This window comes from Mustela lutreola, chromosome 2 (assembly GCF_030435805.1).
Source record: "Mustela lutreola isolate mMusLut2 chromosome 2, mMusLut2.pri, whole genome shotgun sequence".
Classification (NCBI taxonomy): domain Eukaryota; kingdom Metazoa; phylum Chordata; class Mammalia; order Carnivora; family Mustelidae; genus Mustela; species Mustela lutreola.
Genome location: NC_081291.1, coordinates 8,544,129 through 8,555,222, shown reverse-complemented (window position 1 = coordinate 8,555,222; position 11,094 = coordinate 8,544,129). Strand labels below are relative to the sequence as shown.

Below are 11,094 nucleotides of genomic sequence, written 5' to 3'. Positions count from 1 at the left end.
CTCGGCCATCCTCCTCCCTCCCCCATCCCCCCCCACCCCGTGATGTCAGGGCCTTGGTATTGGGAGCTGATTGTGTCATTGTTTCCACCTAGGGGGGCAGCCTGGGTTATTATTTGGGAGGGGGGCATGGTCATAAGAGATGAAGTGTTCCCCAACCTTGCCGACCCTCTACTGTTCATTGGACCTCTGGCTAGGCCTCCTGGTTTCTTTGTGTCTGTCACTGAGGCCATCTCTCCTCATCTCTGAGGTCATCTCTCTTCGTCTCCCTGCAGCCTGTGGTAGCTTAGTGAGCATCACCCTGGGTTTAACCTGAGACACCAACGGTCTCTAAGCTCTAAGTGGGCCTCTGCTGCCACGTCTATGTAATGGACTGATGGATAGTGCGTACTCACTGTGTAGTGGCTGGCACAAAATTGTAATATTTCCAATGAACATCTGGCACCCCCCTTCTGTCCCCTCCAGTCCCTCATAAGGATCTGGGGGAGCAGAGATCCTGGATGCCACCCTCTCCATCTACCTGTGGGTCATCATGGAGTGACTGTGTTAGTAGGTTTCAGGCCGCGGACACCCCCTGTGTTTCCCTGTCCCAGCCAGGGTGGCCTGGAGGAAACACCTGCAAACAGCCACAGGACCACAGAGGTTGATGACAAGACCACATCATGCCACTTATGTCAAGGCAACATTAGTGACCCTTGAACGACAGACATGTCAGCAACCTGCCATACACTGAAGATATCTTAAGGACATACAGTTTGCTGGCCACATGCTTAGGGCATGGCTGTAACATGCTAATGTCAGGCCCTGTTCCAATTACTGTATGTGTATCAATTCATGCTTCACAACACCCTCAGAAATGGATGCTGTTTTTATGCACACTTTACAGATAGGGAAACTGAGGCATGGGGCATGGAATCCCTTTCCAAGTGGCAGAGCAGAATTTGAAGCCAGGCCTCGTGCCTAATGTCGCCAGGCTGTCAGGGTTTCTCACCCTCAGCACTGTGGACATCAAGGCTGGATAAGACTTTAAACAGCATCTCCGGCCTCTATCTACTAGATGCCTAGAGCACTCTCTTAGTCTTAACAAACAGAAATGTCTCCAGACATTGCCAAATGTCCCTCGGGGGCGGGGGGGAGGGAGGAGGGCATATCCTTCCTGTTTGTGAACCACTGGGTTAAACCAGTATGCTAAGGACAAGGGGACTAAAATAGGACAAGAGAGAATGAACTAACAATTAGCTCCTGCTATATTCTGAGTGCATTGGGTCTGTTAACACATTCCTCACAACAGCCTTCGGAGGTGGGGCCTGTATGAAGCACAGAGAGGTGAAGACGAGCGCCTGGCGTTGCACAGCACAAGAGCGATGCGGCCAGGACTCGAACGCGCAGATTCCGGGATCCTGCCCACGCGGAGTGGCGCGGCCCCTCCCCGCCCCACCTCTGCCAGGGCTGGGCCGCGCGGGTCGCTACTACGCAAGTGAGAGCCGGCGCCGTGGCAGAGCAGGCGGCCGGCGCCCCCTGGCGGCCCAGGAGCGGCGAGGGCGGGGCCGCGGCCTGGCGGGGTCGAGCCGGCGGTGACGCAAAGCGCTGACTCAGTCGGCTCCGCCCCCGGCCCGCGGCCGCTTGGCCATTTATAGAATCCGCGCGGACTCTGAAGTCACGGCCCAGGCACGACGGGGGCGGGGTGGGGACGCTCTTGGCGCGTCCCCCGACGGGGCAGCCCGGGGTCTCCCTAGAGGGTGGCCCTTTCTGGGTCTGGAGTGTCCCTCGGATTCTAAGTCTGTGTCTGCAGCTCTTGCTGTCTCTAGGTTGCAATTTGCCCGTCTCGACCTTGCCTAGTCTTTTTCTGTTTTTGTATATGAATCTGCCTATCTCACTGTCTCACTCTCTCTCTCTGTTCCCATCTCTCTCCAATATCTCGCCATCCCCGAGTCTCTGTTTCACCTCTCTAAGTCACTGTTTTTTTCACTCGATGTCTCTTTATGTTTCTGTCTTTCTATGTGTCTCTGTCTGGTTGATGGGGTAGAAGCAGAACAAGAAGGCTGATCCCATCCAGAGGTCCAACTCCTGAGGACACCCCCCCCCCCAACATTACTGGCCCCCTGCTCAGTCCCCTACTTAACTCCTCTCTGGTGTTTCCCAAGCTCCAGCGCCTCTGTGCCTCAGTTTCCCATCTAAATGAAAGGTGAGATCTCGTAAGAAATGGAGTTTACCCAAAGGATCTAAGACAGTCATGAAAAGAAAGTCTCTGCCTTGCCTTACTCTTTGGAGAGCCCCCAAACCTTCCTTTCTCTCAGGGCCATCTAACATACACACACACACACACACACACACACACACACACACAACTCTGTACTTGTGCATCTCCAGAAGAGAGTCGCAGTCCCCTTCCCCCTGCACCTACCTGTCTGGGCAGCCCTGCTCAGCCAGGCCCCTCTCACCTAGCTTCCCCCTCCTGAAAACAAGCAGAAGCTGTTGTTCATGATGGCTTGTTTCACTCCATGCCAGGCACTGTGCCAAGCTCAACCATTTAATCCTCCTTGCCACCCTCTTGGGGTGGAAACTTGCAGGCCCATTTTATAGATAGGGAAACTCGAGGTTCGGAGAGTCCAGGCCGCTCTCCCAGGGTTACACTGCTCCTGCTGCTTCCAGATCCTTCCACAAGTATTTCTTGAGCACCCAAACACACTCCCACCCCAGGACCTTTGCACTAGCAGTGCTTTCCAGTGGACACATTTCCAAAAGATGCCTGCATGGCCCCTCCCTTACTTCCTCTGCTCAAATGTCACTCACTTTGGAGAGGCCTTCCCTGCTCCAGACCTGCTCTAAGACAATAGCATCTCCCGCCCTCAGACTGACTGGGAAAAGAGGGGCACGAGGAACTACTGAATTAGTGTTTGCACCTGACCTAGCTATGTCTGCCTCCATAAAAACTTTTACTTAAAAATATCATTTTTAACGGGGCTTAAAAATGGTTAGTTGGTTAAACCTCTGCTCAGCAGGGAGCCCGCTTCTCCCTCTCCCTCTGCCACTCCCCCTGCTAGTGTTCTCTTGAGTTCTGTCAAATAAATAAATAAATCTTTAACAGTATATCATTTTTAAAGCCCCTGTTTACACCTGAAACTAATATGACATTGTATGTTAAGTGTATTTTAATGACAAAAATTAGATAAATTTTAAAAACCACACCGCTCTCTATGTCCCTTCCAGACTTTCTTTTTCTTATCATCTCCTTTTGCTTACTTCTATTTCATCCTATGAGAATATAAAGCTCCACAGATCCTGGGCTTTGTTTGTTTTTTGTTTGTTTGTGAGATTTTATTTGTTAGAGAAATAGAGAATGAGAGAGAGAGAGAGAGCACAAGAGGGGGAGAGTCAGAGGGAGAAGCAGACTTCCCACTGAGCAGGGAGCCCAATGTCAGACTCCATCCTGGGACTCCAGGATCATGACCCGAGCTGAAGGCAGTTGCTTAACCAACTGAGCCATCCATGCACCCCTGGACTTTGCTTGTTTTGTTCACTGCTCTGACTCTAGTGGCCAGTACAGTGTCTGCACTCAACAGGGGCTCAACAAACAAACGAACAAACAAACAAACAAAAAAACGCTCCCTGGATAAATGGAATTAAAGCTGGTGATCCAGGACTCAAACCACATTTGTCTGAAATGTTGGTGTTTAACCATGCCCAGAGGAAGGTCATACTTTCCAGGCACTTGCTGGACTAAAGACAGTGGAGCTGGGTGTCTCTTTTGTGTTTCCATACCAACCTTCCCCTAGAAGATCAGTTGGAGGGTGGATGGGGGATGTGGCTGGGGTTATGTAGGTCATTCCACCGCTGCCTTGTCCAGCTGTGAGCTTTGCAAGATGTTTTGTAGGAAAAACATCTGCTTGAACAAGAAGAACCTACCAGATTGGCAAAATTCAGAACATTTGACAACAGGTGGTGCTGTGGAAGCTGTGGTAACGGGGTTGATGGGTGTGGGCGATGTGTTGATATCTTTCAAAATGACAAGGTCCTTACCTTTTCTTTTTTTTTTTTTTAAGACTTTATTTATTTATTTGACAGAGAGTGATCACAAGTAGCCAGAGAGACAGGCAGAGCAAGAGGAGGAAGAAGGCTTCCTGCCAGGCAGAGAGCCCGATGTGGGCCTCAATCCCAGCACCCTGGGATAATGACCTGAGCCAAAGGCAGAGGCTTTAACCCACTAAGCCACCCTGTTGCCCCAGTCCTTACCTTTTCTGGTGCTTAACTTTACATATCAAGTTGATAGGGCCCTAGGGTACCCAGAGATTCAAACATTATTCTGGCTGTGTCTGTGAGGGTATTTTGGGGATGAGATTGGTATTTGAATTTATAGACAGTAAAACAGATTGCCCTCCCCAATATGGATGGGCCCCACTCAATCACTTGGAGGCCTGAATAGAACAAAAAGACTGACCTTTTCTGTTCAATAAGAAGAAATTCCTCATGGGGTGCCTGGCTGGCTCAGTCAGTAGAACATGAGATTCTTGATCTTGGTGTTGTGAGTTTGAGTCCCACATTGGGGGTAGAGATTACTTAAAAATAAGATCTTTAGGCACCCCTGGGTGGTTAAGCGTCTGTCTTTGGCTCAGGGTCCCGGGATTGAGTCCTGCATTGGGCTCCCTGCTCATCGGGGAGTCTGCTTCTCCCTCTACTCCTCCCCACTGTTTGTGATCTCTCTCATGCGCACGCAAAAATAAATAAAATCTTTTAAGAGTAAATAAATGAATAAAATCTATAGAAAGGAGAGAGAGAGAGAGAGAGAAACTCCTTATATGTGACTTCTTTGAGCTGGGACATTGGTATTTTCCTGCTTTTGGACTGAAATTGGAACATCAGCCTGGGTCTCAAGCCTGCCAGCTCTCACACTGGAACTTATGGGCTCCCTGGGTCCTCGGGGCTTCAGACTGGGACTAGAACTACATCGTCTGCTCTCCTGGGTCTCCAGCTTGCCAACTGCAGATACTTGACTTCTCAGCCTCCATAATCATGTGAGTCATTTCCTTATAATTGCGCGCGCGCACACACACACACACACACACACACACACACACACACACAGTCTTTGTCTTTGCTGTTGGTTCCGTTTCTCTGGAGAATCCTGCTACCTAATATACCTTCAGATCCAGAAAAATCTCTTTTTTAAGAATATACCTAAGAAGTACAAGCGTTGGTGTGAAAAGAACATTTATTGCAGTGGCCTTTTAATTTTTTAATTTTTTTTAAAGATTTTATTTATTTATTTGACAGACAGAGATCACAAGTAGGCAGAGAGAGAACGGGAAGCAGGCTCCCTGCTGAGCAGAGAGCCCCATGTGGGGCTCAATCCCAGGACCCTGGGATCATGACCTGAGCGAAAGGCAGAGGCTTTAACCCACTGAGCCACCCAGGTGCCCCTGCAGTGGCCTTTTAATAAAATTACTCTGTAGGTCCATCAACAGGGAACAGGTGAGACAGACACAGATAAAGGCAGAGTATGCAGCATTTTGTGTCAATGACATTAACAGTTCTGTGGTGTTGTGGTTAAGAGCTGGGGGGGGGGAGCTCTGGATCCATATTCCATGGGTTTGGGGCATGCCCTTGTGCTTACTGGCTGTGTGACCTTGGATAGGTATCTTAACCTCTCTGTGATTCAGTTTCCTCCTCTGGAAAATGGGCATATTGATAGTGCCTGTTTCCTAGGTTTATTTTTTAACTTTTTATTTTGAGATAATTTTAGACTTACAGAAAAGTTGCAAAAATAGCACTGAGTTCCCATATACCCTTCACCTTGCTGCCCCCAGTGCTAACATCTTACATAACCATAATACATTTCTTAAAACTAAGAACTTAACCTTGGTACAATACTATTAATAAACTACAGACTTGATTTGGCTTTCTCCAGGTTTTCTGCTGGTCCTTTTACTGTTCCAGGACCCAATCCAAGATCTCATTGCATTATGTTGTCATGTCTCCTTGGACTCCTCCAGTCGGTGACAGAGTCTCAGTCGTTCATGATCAGACGCTCTTGAAGAGAGCCCGCCAGTGACTGTGTAGACCCTCTCAGTTTGGTTTATGTCGGTTAGATTGAGGTTTTCACATTACTGGGAAGGATACCAGAGAGGTGATGTTCCCTTCTCATACCCGGGGCTTATGATGTCACGGTGACTCACTGCTGGTGATTTTAACCTCCATTCCTAGTTACGGAGCTGTCTGCCAGGATCCAAACCTGTGAAGCTGCTATTTTTCCTAGGGTTGTTTTGATGACTCTGCGTTAAAGGGTTTATATCGGGGTTCCACGCAAACTGTTGGGCTCTGTGTTAAAAAAAACAAAAAAAAATCCATGTAAACGCTTGTGTTTGAATCCACAACTTCAATAAAGATAAATAAGAAAAAGAGAGCCATAACTGCCTCAAAAGGAGAAGGGACACTGGGAGCTCCGGAGGCCGCGGCCAGGTCGGCGACACCACCACCACCCACGCGTGCCCTCACCCACGTCCCAGCTGAGCAGAGCGAAGTGCGCCTGCGCAGAGCTGGGCGCCGGAGCCAGGGGCAGGAGCTTTCCCAGCAGCTGCCCACGTGGCTGTCAACGTGCTGGGGTGGGGGTGCTCAAGCCCCCTGGGCCCGCAGTTGATTGGCTGGCGCTCCTTTCAGCCTGGCCAATCACAGGACTCTTAGTGAAGCGGAAGTGCGGAGGTTTAGCAGTCTTTGAGGCATCCTACCCGTGGCTAAGGTTAGCCACCGGTCCCCAGGGCAGTGCCATGTGTCACGAAGGCCTAGGGACTGCAGATACGGCTATTCGGGGGCGGATGACTCACTAGCTTGGAGCCTCTGTTACTGCCAAGCCCGGTTTTGTGCGCTAATCCGCTTAGGTTAATAGCCTTCAATTGGCTCTTCCCAACCCCTCCCCCACCCCCCCCCACCCCCCCACCCCTGCTCCTCCAGCCCAGGAGCCCGTACTCCAGCCTGACTTCATCCCTTATCACTTGTCTTTTTTTTTTTTTTTTTTTTTTTAAGATTTTATTTATTTATTTGACAGAGAGAAATCACAAGTAGATGGAGAGGCAGGCAGAGAGGGAAGCAAGCTCCCTGCTGAGCAGAGAGCCCGATGCGGGACTCGATCCCAGGACCCTGAGATCATGACCTGAGCCGAAGGCAGCGGCTTAACCCACTGAGCCACCCAGGCGCCCCCAAATTTACCATTTTTAAGTGTCCAGTTCTGTGTTACTAAGTACCTTCACATTGCTGTGCAACCATCCCACCATCCATCACCAGAACTTTCTTCCATCTTCTAAAACTGAAGCTGTAGCCGGTAAATGCTAACTCCCCATGCTCTCCTCCCTCCAGCTCCTAGCAACCACCATTCTACTTTTTGTCGGTATCATTTGCCTTTTCTAGGGACCTCATATAAATGGAATCATACAGTATTTGTCCTTTTGTGGCTGGTTTATTTCATTTAGCACCATGTCCTCAAGGTTCGCCCATGTTGTATCGTGTGTCAGAATTTCTTTAACTTTTAAGGCTGAATAATATTCCATTGTATGTATATGCCACGTTTTGTTTATCCATTCGTGATCCAAGGACACTGGAGTTGCTTTTGCTATTGTGAATCATGCTGCCATGAATATGGGTGTGTAACTATCTGTTCAAGTCCCTGCTTTCAGTTCTTTTGAGTATATACCCAGAAATGGCATCGCTGAATCATATGGTAGTTCTATTTTTAATATTTTGAGGAACCGCCATACTTTTTTCCTTAGTGGCTGAACCAGTTTATATTCCCACCAGCAAATGTACAAGCATTCCACTTTCTTCAAATCCTCAGACACTTGTCTAGACTTTTAAAATACGTTATACATACAGAAAGGTGTGTAAATTATAGCTCAATGAGTCATTTATCATGTTTAAAAACTTTTAAATTGAGCTATTACCTAAAAATGTACAAATCTTAATGGAGAGCTCAATGAATGTTTCCATACATATACACCCATGTAATCATCACATAGCTCAAGCTATAAAATATTTCTTTTTAAAATTCCTTTATTAATGTCAACATTCAGTTATAATCACGTGTAGCATTTTACATTTTTACTTCATGAAAATATGTCCTTCCTTGGAAAATTCTAAGTACTTGGAGAACTTAAGTTTCTCTTTTTTTAAAAGATTTTATTTATTTGTTTGGAGAGAGTGCAGGAGTGCATGCCAGCGGCGGGGAGGGGCAGAGGGAAAAGGAGAGAGAATCCCAAGCAGACTCTACACTGAGCACAGAGCCCAGCGTAGGGCTCAATCCCATGACCCTGAGATCACAACCTGAGCCATAACCAAGAGTTGGGTGCTCAACCAATTGAGCCACCCAGACCCCCAGTTGGAGAACATAAATCTCTTTACCTATTCTCAAATTAATATTACATTTCCTTCTAGATCTAGCACACACCTGAGTTTGTTTTTTAAAACATATAAATATTTGTTGAATTGATAAATGTATTGTTGGAGATGACAGATTGATGGAAGGCATAAATCTAAATAAATTATACACAGGACACACAGAATCTGGCTCTATACACAAGCAAGAAGGGATTAAAATTTTTTGTTAATTACAATAGGTCAATGTTCCAAGTTCCAGGTAGATTGACATTAACAAAAGGATACACTTGATCTTAGCTAAAAGGCTGAGAAGCAATTAATGTCAATAAGATGATTTGAAGTTGCACTTAATTTTTTTCAAGTTGTAAGTAGTTGTGAGATGTTTCTATAGAACGAGGGTCTTTTGGGGCTCCTGGGTGGCTCAGTGGGTTAAGCCGCTGCCTTCAGCTCAGGTCATGATCTCAGGGTCCTGGGATCGAGTCCCACATCGGGCTCTCTGCTCAGCAGGGAGCCTGCTTCTCTCTCTCTCTCTCTCTCTGCCTGCCTCTCTGTCTACTTGTGATTTCTCTCAGTCAAACAAATAAATAAATCTTTAAAAAAAAAAAAAAAAAAAAAAAAAGAACGAGGGTCTTTTGTCTGTCTCCCCCAGGAATTTGTCTGTGCTCACTGTTATTCCTCAATGCTTAGAACAGTGCCTGTTACAAAGGCAGCACTTAATGAATTCCTGTTGAGTGAGTATGAGTCTTCCCCATGGTGGGGTGGGAAGAGCCACAGGCTCCTGGGTACAACCCCCTACACTCTTTGGCACAGGGTCCAAGTCTGCTGCAGGGTTGAGGAAGCTCTTCTGGATCTTTTCAATAACTTTCCACTCTCTGCTCTGGGTCATGAGAGTTCCTCTGCCTCAGGCCTTGGACCATGTGAAGTGGTACATCTACAACATGCTGAGGAGGTCCAGGACCAGCAGAGCCATGGTCAAAACCCCTCGGCTTTGAGAACAGCATCATAACGATGTCAGCTACATAGATTATGTAGCAAGACCACTAGTGAGTTTCAGGGGAAGCTCGATGTACTCAGGAACCAACTGTGGACAGGTCAGTTGGAGATTCGGAGCTTGAAGGCAGGGGAGGGGGATGCAGGAGAAGACCTGCAGGAAGGTCCCAAACCCGAAGTACCCAAACCCAAGTACCCAAGATTAATGAAGGGCTTTGAGCAGACCCCACTGGCATAGAAGTCTGCAAGGTAATGCAGACTGCCCTGGGGCTGGGGAAAGAGGAGGAAAGGCAGTGGTAGGGTAATTAGTCAGGCATGTGGAAGGCGAGTTGCATGGGGCTGTCACAAGTGACTGTTGGTAGGGTTTCAAGATCAGGAGGAGCATCAGGCCCATTCATCCATTAATTTATTCATTATTGTAACTAACATCTATTGAGTGTGTACCCCATTCCAGGCCCTGTCCATAGAGCTGGGGACACCACACATAACAAACCGCATCCCCTCTCCCCCTATCCTCATGGAGTTTATAGTAACTGGGCACACAGGCAATGTTCAATATATGTGGGTATGGAGCAGAGGAGGGATGTGTATGTCCAGGGGTCTTTACCAAAGCAGTAGAGGCCAGAGAGAGAAACCTCATGGTATCTGATCCCAGGTGTGGAGAATCTCTACCAGATCTGGAGGAAGCAGGGGTCAGAAGGGTGCAGGGAATTGTGTGAATGTGACCTTGGGGTCCCACCCAGCTGGATCCTCTATGACATTGGGCAGGTAACAAGAGGCAGCAGCTACAGTCCGTGGGGTGAGCAGGCGGCTCACTGAACCCGGGACAGCTCTGGACAGGGAAGCTAGGGGCCTGGCATGGAGGGGTGGAGGCCTTGGGTCAACCTCTGCCTGGGTTAGGGTAGAGAGACAACAGGCTGGCCAACGAACCTCCTCAGCTGGGCCAGCCTCAATCTGAGAACCTTCCTGAAGAGATCCCTAGTCATCTGCTCACCCTTATCACCTGGCCATCCTTAGCCGTGTCCATCCCACTTCCCATGCTGCCAGCTCCCCACACCCACAGGAGTGCAGTGAAGCGTTGGGAGTGCAATGAAGAATGTTCCCCAAGCGGCCCTCCTGCCCCGCCCCCCGCCCACCCTAGCCGGGCCCAGGCCCCACTGACTCTGTAAGAGTAAAGTCGATGTTGATGGTCTCGGTTGATTGCTGAAAGCGGTGATGGCAAAGGAGAGGACAATGAATACACACCTGGGAGGGGGCAAGTTAGGCTCCACCCCTCTCTCTGCGAGGCCTTTCCGGCCCGAGGCACACCTGAAGTCCCATTGGAGGCATTTGAGTCCAAAGCGCTCCTGGGCCGACAAGAGGCTGCCGGATACGAGCTGGCGGAGCGCCCAGAAGCTCATTTGGTGCAGAAGGGCGAGCCACGGGAGGGGAGCCGCCATAGGGATGGGCTGGAGTGGTCACTGCGCTGTGGTCAATTGTGAATCCCAAGCACAGCCTCTGCCCAACTGCACAGCCAGTGGGGAGGATGCCAGTTGCACTATCTCCAATGTCGCCATGACCCAAGGCAAGGGGATTATCCGGGATCACAGGCCTGCTGCACAAAGGGAAAAGAAGCCCAAATCCAGGACACTGCATCTCTCACACACATTCACCGGTCCAGCCTCCCATCCGGGGTCAGTCCAGTCATTCCTTTCCCAGCCTTAATCGGGGTGGGACTTGGGTCGGTATGAGGCGGGGCCAAGGTCT

The 11,094-nt window shown here is 48.9% G+C and overlaps 1 long non-coding RNA gene across 1 annotated transcript; it reads right to left on the bottom strand.

Moving 5' to 3' along the window:
• Positions 1-5,688: 5,688 nt before the first annotated feature.
• On the bottom strand, positions 5,689-11,023 carry LOC131823564 (uncharacterized). Its single transcript, XR_009350605.1, has 2 exons — positions 10,594-11,023; positions 5,689-6,312 (listed from the first exon to the last, which is right to left on the bottom strand). It is a non-coding gene; the product is annotated as an uncharacterized LOC131823564 (long non-coding RNA).
• Between the last annotated feature and the right edge of the window lie 71 nt (positions 11,024-11,094).